Here is an 11,303-nt window from a genome sequence, read left to right on the forward strand (position 1 = left end):
GTTGAGTATGATGTTGGCTGTGGGTTTGTCATATATGGCCTTTATTATATTAAGGTACTTGCCCTGTATACCCATTTTGTTGAGAGTTTTTATCATGAATGGATGTTGAATTTTGTCAAATGCTTTTTCAGCATCTATGGAGATGATCATGTGGTTTTTGTCCTTTTTGTTGATGTGGTGGATGATGTTGATGGATTTTCTAATGCTGTACCATCCTTGCATCCCTGGAATAAATCCTATGACAGATGATCATTAGCTGTTGTTTTCAACTTTTAAAAAGAGGTAATACCTGCAGGACACAAAAATCCAAATAGACACAAAAGGATAAACAGTAAAAAGTCAGTCTCTGCTAAAACAAACACCCCACCATAATGGTGATATGTCAAAGGTACATGAGCCAGCTGAAACTGGAGCATAATAAAGTAGTATTGGAGTGTAACCTAAACTATAAAATAAATACCCATGAATTTATTATAATATAAATAAATGATTGAATAAATAAATGGAGAGAAGATAAATTTCTTGTGTAGAAGAATTCCAAATAAATTATGTAGGTACTCTGCCCTCAAGGAGGTATAGCATAATTTCCCAACCACTGTAGTATGGGCTCTACATAATGCCTTCCTTCCAAAGATTAGAATAGGGATAGAAGTGGGGAAAGAACAATTCTGCAGTGGGCTCTGACAAGCACTACCTCAGCTACGTGATTAAGGTCAACATCAACAAGGATAAATCATCTTGAAGGCATGTACCCATAAGATGATGAGGTGAAAATGGCACTTTGCCTCTGCTTCCTCCCCAAACCCGTATCTCTAATCTAATTCTAAGAAAAACAATATACAAATCCAAGTTAAAGGACATTTTCTAGAACACTTGACCAGTACTTCATCAAAAACAAGGGAAGTCTGGGAAACTCAGTCAAGAGGAGCCCAAGGAGACACAAAGAGTAAATGTAATGTGGTGTCCTTGTGAGATCCTAGAACAAAGAACATTAAATAAAAACAGAAAATCTGAATAAAGTATGGACTTAATAATAATGGGTCAATGCTGATTCACTAATTAGAACAAATGTGAAATGTTAAGTAGATGTTATAGAGGAAACTGAGTTCTGGGTGTATAGGAACTTCTTGTACCATCTTTGCAATTTTTCTGTAAATCTAAAACCATTCTAAATAATGAAGTTTTTTTAAAACCTCTTGCCCAGGTAAGTATGGCTTCTTTCTTCTCCTAACTCCCTAAGTTATGTAACTTTTCTGAATTTCAATTTACCCATCTTGAAATCAAGGAATTATTTCTAGTCTTTTCAACTACAATCAATAACACTAATTTAGTGAGTGTTCACTGTGTACAAAAGTCAGTGCTAAGCATCGTTTACATGCATTATCCCATGTAACCATCAGAATGAATTTGTGGGCTGGGTTATAATTCCTTGTTTGTCCAACATGGAAATAGGCTACAACTGACCAAAGTCACAGAGCTGGTAGATGGAGGCCAAATTCAAATTCTGATTTGTCTGATGTCAAAGGCTCTAAACCTGTTCTTCCCTGGCTTGGGCTTCTCCTTCCTTCTATGCCCACAGACAGATGGAGCCCACTTCAAAACTCTTTTGGAAAGATGTTCCTTTCCAATGAAGTGCATGTATGTAAGCATTCTCCTTAACCGAGCTCTAATACTGTGCTTCTCAGAGATTCTGATCAGAAAGGCATCACCAGCAATGATAGCAATCATTCTATGAACACTTACTCTGCACCAGGCACTGTTGTTAAAAGTTCATGCTTATTAACTTGGTGAATTCATATAGTAATGGTGGGAGAAACCATTAAACTCCATCTTCATACATTGCTCATAGGAAGTCAAATAGTTCACTTTGGAAACTAGTTTGGTAGCTCCTCAAAATGTTAAACATAAAATTACTGTATTACCCAGCAATTCCACTCCAAGTTCTATACCTAAGAGAATTGAAAACGTGTTCATACAAAAACTTGTACATGGATATTCACAGCAACATTATTCATAGTAGTCAAAAGAAACAGCTCAAATGTCCATGAACTGAAGAATGGATTAACACAATTTGTATATCCATATAATGGAATATTACTGCACAATAAAAAAAGAATGAAGCTGTGACATGGATGAACCCTGCATGTTTATAAGGCTAAGTGAAACAAATCAGTTATAGACTGGTGAGTTGTAAGTATGTGGATTTATTCTAAGGAAAGTAGTTTTAAAAACTCTCCATTTTATGAATAAAGAAACCATGCACAGAAATGAGCACCCTGCTTAAGATTACATAGCTAAAAAATAAAACTACAGAGACCAATATCCCTGATGAACATAGATGTAAAAATACTCAACAAAATATTAGCAAACCAAATTCAAAAATACATCAAGAGGCTCATACATCATGATCAAGTGGGATTCATCCCAGGAATGCAAGGATGGTGCAACATTAAAAAATCCATCAACATCATCAACTGTAGCAACAAAAAGAAGGACAGAAGGACAAAATCACATGATCATCTCCATAGATGCTGGAAAAGCATCTGACAAAATTCAACACCCATCATGATAAAAACTCAACAAAATGGGTATAGAGGGCAAGTACCTCAATATACTAAAGGCCATATATGACAAACCCACAGCCAACATCATACTTAACAGAGAGAAGCAGAAAGTTTTTCATCTAAGATTGGGAACAAGAATGCCCATGGTCCCTGCTTTTATTCAACATAGGACTGGAGATCCTAGCTAAGGCAATCAGACAACACAAAGAAATAAAAGGCATCCAGATTGGCAAGGAAGAAGTTAAACTGTGCCTGTTTGCAAATGACATGATATTGTAAATAAAAAACCCTAAAGAATCCACTGCAAAACTACTAATATCTGAATTCAGCAAAGTTGCAGATTCAAAATTAATACACAGAAATCTGTGGCATTCCTATACACTAAAGATGAACTAGCAGAAAGAGAAATCAGGAAAACAACTCCATTCACAATTGCATAAAAAAGAATAAAATACCTAGGAATAAACCTAAACAAGGAAACGAAAGACCTATACCCTGAAAACTACAAGACACTCATGAGAGAAATTAAAGAGAACACTAATAAATGGAAATTCATCCCATGCTCTTGAGTAGGAAGAATTAATATTGTCAAAATGGTCATCCTGCCTAAAGCAATCTACAGATTCAATGCAATCCCTATCAAAATACCAACAGCATTCTTCAATGAATTGGAAAAAATAGTTATAAAATTCATATGGAACCGGAGGATTAAAGATGGTGGCATGAGAGGTGAGACAGAGGCTTCCTCCTAAAACCGCATATAATATGAAAATATAATTAATACAACTAATCCTGAAAGAGCACCAGGAAGGAGGACGGTGCCAGACTGCATACACCTGGAGAAAAGAACAGACCTTACGGAACAGGGTAACATACCAAAGATGTGACCCAGTGGGACCCGAGCTCTTCCCCCACCCAGCTCAATGGCGGGAAGAAGAGAAACATAACAGGAAGACAATAGAGGCCTGGGACTGCTGAATACCTAACTCTGTATATCTGCTCTGGGAGCACAAACCTACATTTCATGGGGTTTTCATGATACTCTCATGATTGGGGGATTGGAAAACTAGGACAGGCAAAATTCCTGGAGAGACTGAGATTCTGGCCACTTGTGGAAAGCAGGGATCCATGTCCGGCTGCTCTGGGACAAAGGAAGGGCGAATGGTCTGAGAGACTTCCTAACAAGGAAGGCCTTAGCAGGAGGGCTGCTAAAGGGGCAAGGATTGCACAAAGCTTACTGCTCAGGAGAAAAGACAGGTAGACAAAATTGTCCAGGTGCACCTTGTCCAGCAGGGTGGGAGCTTTCATGATTACCAGGTGCTCCAGCTCGGGCAGGCTACGCAGCTCCAGGGACCCCCTCTGTGATAGGCAGCCTACTGTGCCTTTCTCTCAGCCAGCCAGACCTGGCTCACAAACCGGGAAACCCTACCCTGGCATTAGGACAGCCAGAGGGAAAACCTGTCTATAGCAACTACAAACGCAAAGCATAGAGGCTTATACCTGTGTGCTCAGCCCACTGGTTCAGGCAGGAGACAGGCATAGCGGCTGAGAAGCAGGAAACAGCTCTGTCCTCCCGCAGGCACAAATACCACTCCCCTGTGACCCCCGACATGGTTTCAGGGGCTGAGCAGTTCCAGAGACTAGAGTTTCTGGACACTAGAGGGTGCCATATACAAATATTAAATGCCAAAGGAACCTGGTCCAGAGTAAAATTAATATAACTCCTGAGAAAGACCACATGGACCTCATGACTCTTCCGGAAAGGGATATCAAAATAAAAATCATTAACATGCTAATGGAGGTACAGAAAGACGATTCAAGAACTCAGGAATGAATTTGGTCAGAGATCCAATCATTGAAGAGCATAATGGAGGGAATTAAAAGCAGATTGGATATGGTGGAGGAGACAATAAATGAAATAGCAACTAAAGAAGAGGAATACAAAGAAGCTGAGGCACAGAGAGAAAAAAGGATCTCTAAGAATGAAAGAATATTGAGAGAACTGTGTGACCAATCCAAATGGAACAATATTTGCATTATAGGGGTACCAAAAGAAGAAGAGAGAGAAAAAATGAATAGAAAGTGTCTTTGAGGAGGTAATTGCTGAAAACTTTCCTAATCTGGGGTAGGAGATAGTCTCTCAGGCAATGGAGATCCACAGATCTCCCAACACAAGGGACCCAAGGAAGACAACACCAAGACATACAGTAATTAAAATGAAAAATATCAAGGATAAGGACAGACTATTAAAAGCATCCAGAGAGAGAAATAAGATCACATACAAAGGAAAGCCCATCAGGTTAACATCAGACTTCTCAGCAGAAACCTTACAGGCCAGAAGGGAGTGCCATGATGTATTTAATGTCATGAAGCAGAAGGGCCTGGAACCAAGATTACTTTATCTGGCAATATAATCATTTAAATTTGAAGGAGAGATTAAACAATTTCCAGATAAGCAAAAGCTGGGAGAATTTACCTACCACAAACCATCTCTACAGTCTATTTTGGAGGAACTGCTATAGATGGAAGTGTTCCTAAGGTTTAATAGCTATCACCAGAAGTAATAAAACCACAGCAAAGAAGGTAGAACAGCTAATTTAATTTTGCAAATGCAAAATTAAATTAACTATCCCCAAAGTCAATCAAGGGTTAGACAAAGTACAGAATGTGATACCTAATATATAAAGAATGGAGGAGGAAGAAAAAGGAGGAGAAAAAGAAAAAAATCTTTAGATTGTGTTCATAATAGCATAATAAGTGAGTTAAGTTAGTCTCTTAGATAGTAAGGAAGTTAACCTTGAACCTTTGGTAACCAAGAATCTAAAGCCTGCAAAGGTAATACGAACATACCTATTGATAATCACCCTAAATGTAAATGGTCTATATGCACCAATCAAAAGACAGAGAGTCACTGAATGGATAAAAAACAAGACCCATCTATATACTGCCTACAAGAGACTCAATTTAAACCCAAAGACATACACAGACTAAAAGTGAAGGGATAGAAAAAGATATTTCATGCAACTAATAGAGAGAAAAAGCAGGAGTTGCAGTACTTCTATCAGACAAAATAGACTTCAAAACAAAGAAAATCACAAGAGACAAAGAAGGACATTACATAATGATAAAGGGGTCAATCCAACAAGAAGATATAACCATTATAAATATCTATGCTCCCAATACAGGAGCACCTACATATGTGAAACAAATCCTAACTGAATTAAAAGGGATAATAGAATGCAATGCATTCATTCTAGGAGACTTCAACACTCCATTCATTCTGAAAGACAGATCACCCAGAAAGAAAATAAGTAAGGACACAGAGGCACTGAACAACACATTAGAACAGATGGACCTAACACACATCTACAGAATTCTAAACCCAAAAGCAACAGGATACAAATTCTTCTCAAGTGTACATGGAACATTTTCAAGAATAGATCATATACTAGGCCACAAAAAGAGAGTCAGTAAATTCAAAAAGATTGAAATTGTACCACCCAGTTTCTCAGACCACAAAGGTATGAAACTAGAAATAAATTATGCAAAGAAAAAGAAAATTCCCACAAACACATGGAGGCTTCACAACATGCTCCTAACTAACCAATGGATCAATGACCAAATAAAAACAGAGATCAAGCAGTAGATGGAGACAAATGACAACAATAATTCAACACCACAAAATCTGTGGGACATAGCCAAGGCTGTGCTAAGAGGAAAGTATATTGCAATGCAGGCCTACCTCAGGAAAGAAGAACAATCCATATAAGTCTAAACTCACAATTAATGAAACTAGAAAAAGAAGAAGACATGAGGCCCAAAGTCAGTAGAAGGGGGTGACATAATAAACATTAGAGCAGAAATAAATAAAATTGAGAAGAATAAAACAATAGAAAGAATCAATGAAAGCAAGAGCTGGTTCTTTGAGAAAATAAACAAAATAGATAAACCCTTAGCCACACTTATCAAGATACAAAGAGAGTCTACACACATGAACAGAATCAGAAATGAGAAAGGAAAAATCACTACTGACACCACAGAAATACAAAAAATTATTAGAGAATACTATGAGAAACTATGTGCTAACAAACTGGATAACCTAGAAGAAATGGACAATGTTCTAGAAAAATACAACCTTCCAAGTCTGACCAAGGAAGAAACAGAAAATCTGAACAGACCTATTACTAGCAATGAAATTGAACTGGTAATGAAAAAACTACTTAAGAACAAAACTCCTGGATCAGATGGCTCCACCACTGAATTTTATCAAACATTTAGTGAAGACCTAATACCCATTCTTCCTTCTTAAAGTTTTCCAAAAAAAAAGAAAAGGAATACTTCCAAACTCATTCTATGAGGCCAGCATTACTCTAATACCAAAACCAGGCAAAGACATCACAAGAAAATAAAATTACAGACCAATATCCCTGATGAACATGGAAGCAAAAATACTCAACAAAATATTAGCAAACAGAATTCAAGAATACATCAAAAAGATCATTCAACATGATCAAGTAGGATTCATCTCAGGGATGCAAGAATGGTACAACATTCGAAAATCCATCAATATCATTCACCACACCAACAGAAACAAGGACAAAAACCACATGATCATCTCCATAGATGCTGAATAAGCGTTTGACAAAATTCAAACATGCATTCATGATAAAAACTCTAAACAAAATGGGTAGGGAAGGCAAGTTCCTCAACATAATAAAGGCCACACATGACAAACCTGCAGCCAACATTATACTTAACAGAGAGAAGCTGAAAGCTTTTTCATTAAGATAGGGAACAAGACAAGGATGCCCACTTTCCCCATTTCTATTCAACATAGTAGTGGAGGTCCTAGCCACCGCAATAAGACAACACAAAGAAAAAAGGCATCCAGATTGGCAAGGAAGAAGTTAAACTGTCCCTGTTTGCAGATGACATGATATTGTAAATAAAAAACCCTCAAGAATCCACTCCAAAACTACTAGACCTAACATCTGAATTCAGCAAAGTTGCAGAATACAAAATTAATACACAGAAATCTGTAGCATTTCTATATACTAACAATGAATTAGAAGAGAGAAATCAGGAAAACAATTCCATTCACAATTGCATCAAAGAGAATAAAATACCTAGGAATAAACCTAACCAAGGAAGTGAAAGACCTATACTCTGAAAACTACAAGACACTCATAAGAGAAATTAAAGAAGATACCAATAAATGGAAACACATCCCATGCTCATGGATAGGAAGAATTAATATTGTCAAAATGGCCATCCTTCCCAAAGCAATCTATAGGTTCGATGCAGTTCCTATCAAAATACCAAGAGCATCCTTCAACAAACTAGAGAAAATTGTCCTAAAATTCACATGAAACCACAAAAGACCCCGAGTAGCCAAAGCAATCCTGAGAAGGATGAATAAAGCAGGGGAAATTATGCTCCCCAACTTCAAGCTCTACTACAAAGCCACAGTAATCAAGACAATTTGGTACTGGCACAAGAACAGACCCATAGACCAATGGAACAGACTAGAGAGCCCTGATATAAACCCAACCATGTATGGTCAATTAATATATGATAAAGGAGCCATGGACATACAATGGGGAAATGACAGCCACTTCAACAGCTGGTGTTGGCAAAGCTGGACAGTACATGCAAGAGAATGAAACTGGATTACTGTTTAACCCCATACACAAAAGTAAAGTCTGAATGGATTCAAGACTTGAATGTAAGTTATGAAACCATAAAACTCTTAGAAGACATCATAGGCAAATATCTCCTGAATATAAGCATGAGCACCTTCTCCCTGAACCCATCTCATCAAGAAAAGGAGACAAAAGCAAAAATGTACTCTTGGGACTACATCAAACTAAAAAGTTTTTGTATGGCAAAGGACATCATCAACAAAACAAAAAGGCATCCTACAGTATGGGAGAATATATCTGTAAATGACATATCCAACAAGGGGTTAACATCCAAAATATATAAAGAACTTACATGCCTCAACACCCAAAAAGCAAATAACCCAATTAACAAATGGGTAGAGGATATGAAAAGACAGTTCTCCAAAGAAGAAATTCAAATGGCCAACAGACACATGAAAAGATGCTCCTCGTCAACTAATCATCAGGGAAATGCAAATTAAAACCACAATGAGATATCACCCCACACCAGTAAGAATGGCCAGCATCAAAAAGACTAAGAACAACAAATGCTGATGAGGATGCGGAGAAAGGGGAACCCTCCTACACTGCTGGTGGGAATGTAAGCTAGTTCAACCATTGTGGAAAGCAATCTGGAGGTTCCTCAAAAAACTAAAAATAAAAATACCAATTGACCTGGGAATTCCACTCCTTGGAATTTATCCAAAGAATACAACTTCTCAGATTCAAAAAAACTTATGCACCCCTATGTTTATCGCAGCACTTTTACAAGAGCCAAGATATGGAAGCAACCTAAGTGTCCATCAGTAAATGAATGGATAAAGAAGAGGTGGTACATATACAGAATGAAATACTATTCAGCCATAAGAAAGAAACAAATCCTACCATATGCAACAACATGGATGGAGCTGGAGGATATTATGCTCATTGAAATAAGCCAGGCAGAGGAAGACAAATGCCAAATGATTTCCCTCATTTGTGGAGTAAAACAATGAAGCAAAACTGAAGGAACAAAATGGCAGGAGACTCAGAGACTCCAAGAATAAACTAGTGGTTACAAAAAGGAGGGGTGTGGGAGGGTGGGTGGGGGCGGAGGAAGAAGTGGATTGATGGGTATTATGTTTAGTACACATGGTGTGGGAGATCACAGGGAGAACAGTGTAATACAGGGAAGGTACATAGTGAATCTGTGGCATCTTGCTGCACTGATGGACAGTATGAGTGGCAACTTGATAATATGGGCAAATGTAGTAACCACATTGTTTTTTCATGTGAAACCTTCATAAGAGTTTATATCAATCATACCTTAATAAAAAATTAATAACAACAAAAAATTCATATGGAACCACAAAAGACCCCGAATAGCCAAAGCAATCCTGAGAAGGAAGAATAAAGCAGGGGGGATTATGCTCCCCAACTTAAAGCTTTTACTACAAAGCCACAGTAAGCAAAACAATTTGGTACTGGCACAAGACCAGACCCATAGATCAATGGAACAGAATGGAGAGCCCAGATATAAATCCACACATATATGGCCAATTAAAATATGATAAAGGAGCCATGGGTATATATTGGGGAAATGACAGCCTCTTCAACAGCTGGATGTTTGTCCTGTTGGCAAAACTGGACAGCTACATGAAAGTGGATTACTGTCTAAGTCCATACACAAAAGCAAATTCAAAATGGATCAAAGACCTGAATGTAAGTCATGAAACCATAAAACTCTTAGAAGAAAACATAGGCAAAACTGTCTCGAATATAAACATGAGCAACTTTTTCATGAATGTATCTCCTTGGGCACGGGAAACAAAAGCAAAAATGAAAAAATGAGACTATATCAAGCTAAAAAGCTTCTGTAAAGCAAAACACATCATCAGTAGAAAAAGGCAGCCTACAGCATGGGAGAATATATTCATAAATGACATATCCAATAAGGGGTTCACATCTGAAATGTATAAAGAGTACATGCACCTCAACAACCAAAAAGCAAATAACCTGATTAAAAAATGGATAGCGGATCTGAACAGACACTTCTCCAAAGAAATTCAGATGGCCAACAGACACATGAAGGATGCTCCACATCGCTAATCATCAGAAAAATGCAAATTAAAACCACAATGAGGTATCACCTCACATCAGTTAGGATCGCCAATATCCAAAAGACAAACAACAAATGCTTTTGAGGATGTGGAGAAAAGGGAACCCTCCTACACTGCTGGTTGGAATGTAAATTAGTTCAACCATTGTGGAAAGCAGTATGCAGGTTCCTCAAAATACTCAAAATAGAAATACCATTTCACCCACAAATTCCACTCTTAGGAATTTACCCTAAGAAAACAGGATCACATATTCAAAATGACATATGCACCCCTGTGTTTATTATAACACTATTTATAACAGCCAAGATACGGAAGCAACCTAAGTGTCCATCAGTAGATGAGTGGGTAAAGAAGAGGTGGTACATATACACAATGGAATACTATTCAGCCATAAGAAAGAAGCAAATCCTACCATTTGCAACAACATGGATGGAACTAGAGGGGTATTATGCTCAGTGAAATAAGTCAGGCAGAGAAAGACAAATACCAAATGATTTCCCTCATTCGTGGAGTGTAATGACAAAGCAAAACTGAAGCAGCAAAGCAGCAACAGACTCACAGACTCCAAAAAGGAACTAGTGGTTACCAAAGGAGAGTGGTTGGGGAGGGCAGGTGGGAAGAGAGGGAGAAGGGGATTGTGGGGTGTATGGTGTGTGTGGGCAGTGTAGCTCAGAAAAGACAAATAGGGACTCTGACATCTTAGTACACTTATGGACAGTGACTGTAATGGAGTATGTGGTGGGGACTTGATAATTGGTGGAATGTAGTAACCACAAGTTTGCTCATGTGAAAACTGAGCATAAGATTGTATATCAATGATACCTTTAAAAAAAAGATTACATAGCTACTCTGCTGAGCTCTTTCAAAACAAAGAAACTTATTTCTGAATAGCAGCCTCAATGATGGTGAACGATTTTGGTTTGGTTTGGTTTTTCCACAGTTCAACTGTCATTTATGGACTTCCCCATTATCTCTGTCTG

This window comes from Manis javanica, chromosome 10, assembly GCF_040802235.1.
Source record: "Manis javanica isolate MJ-LG chromosome 10, MJ_LKY, whole genome shotgun sequence".
Classification (NCBI taxonomy): domain Eukaryota; kingdom Metazoa; phylum Chordata; class Mammalia; order Pholidota; family Manidae; genus Manis; species Manis javanica.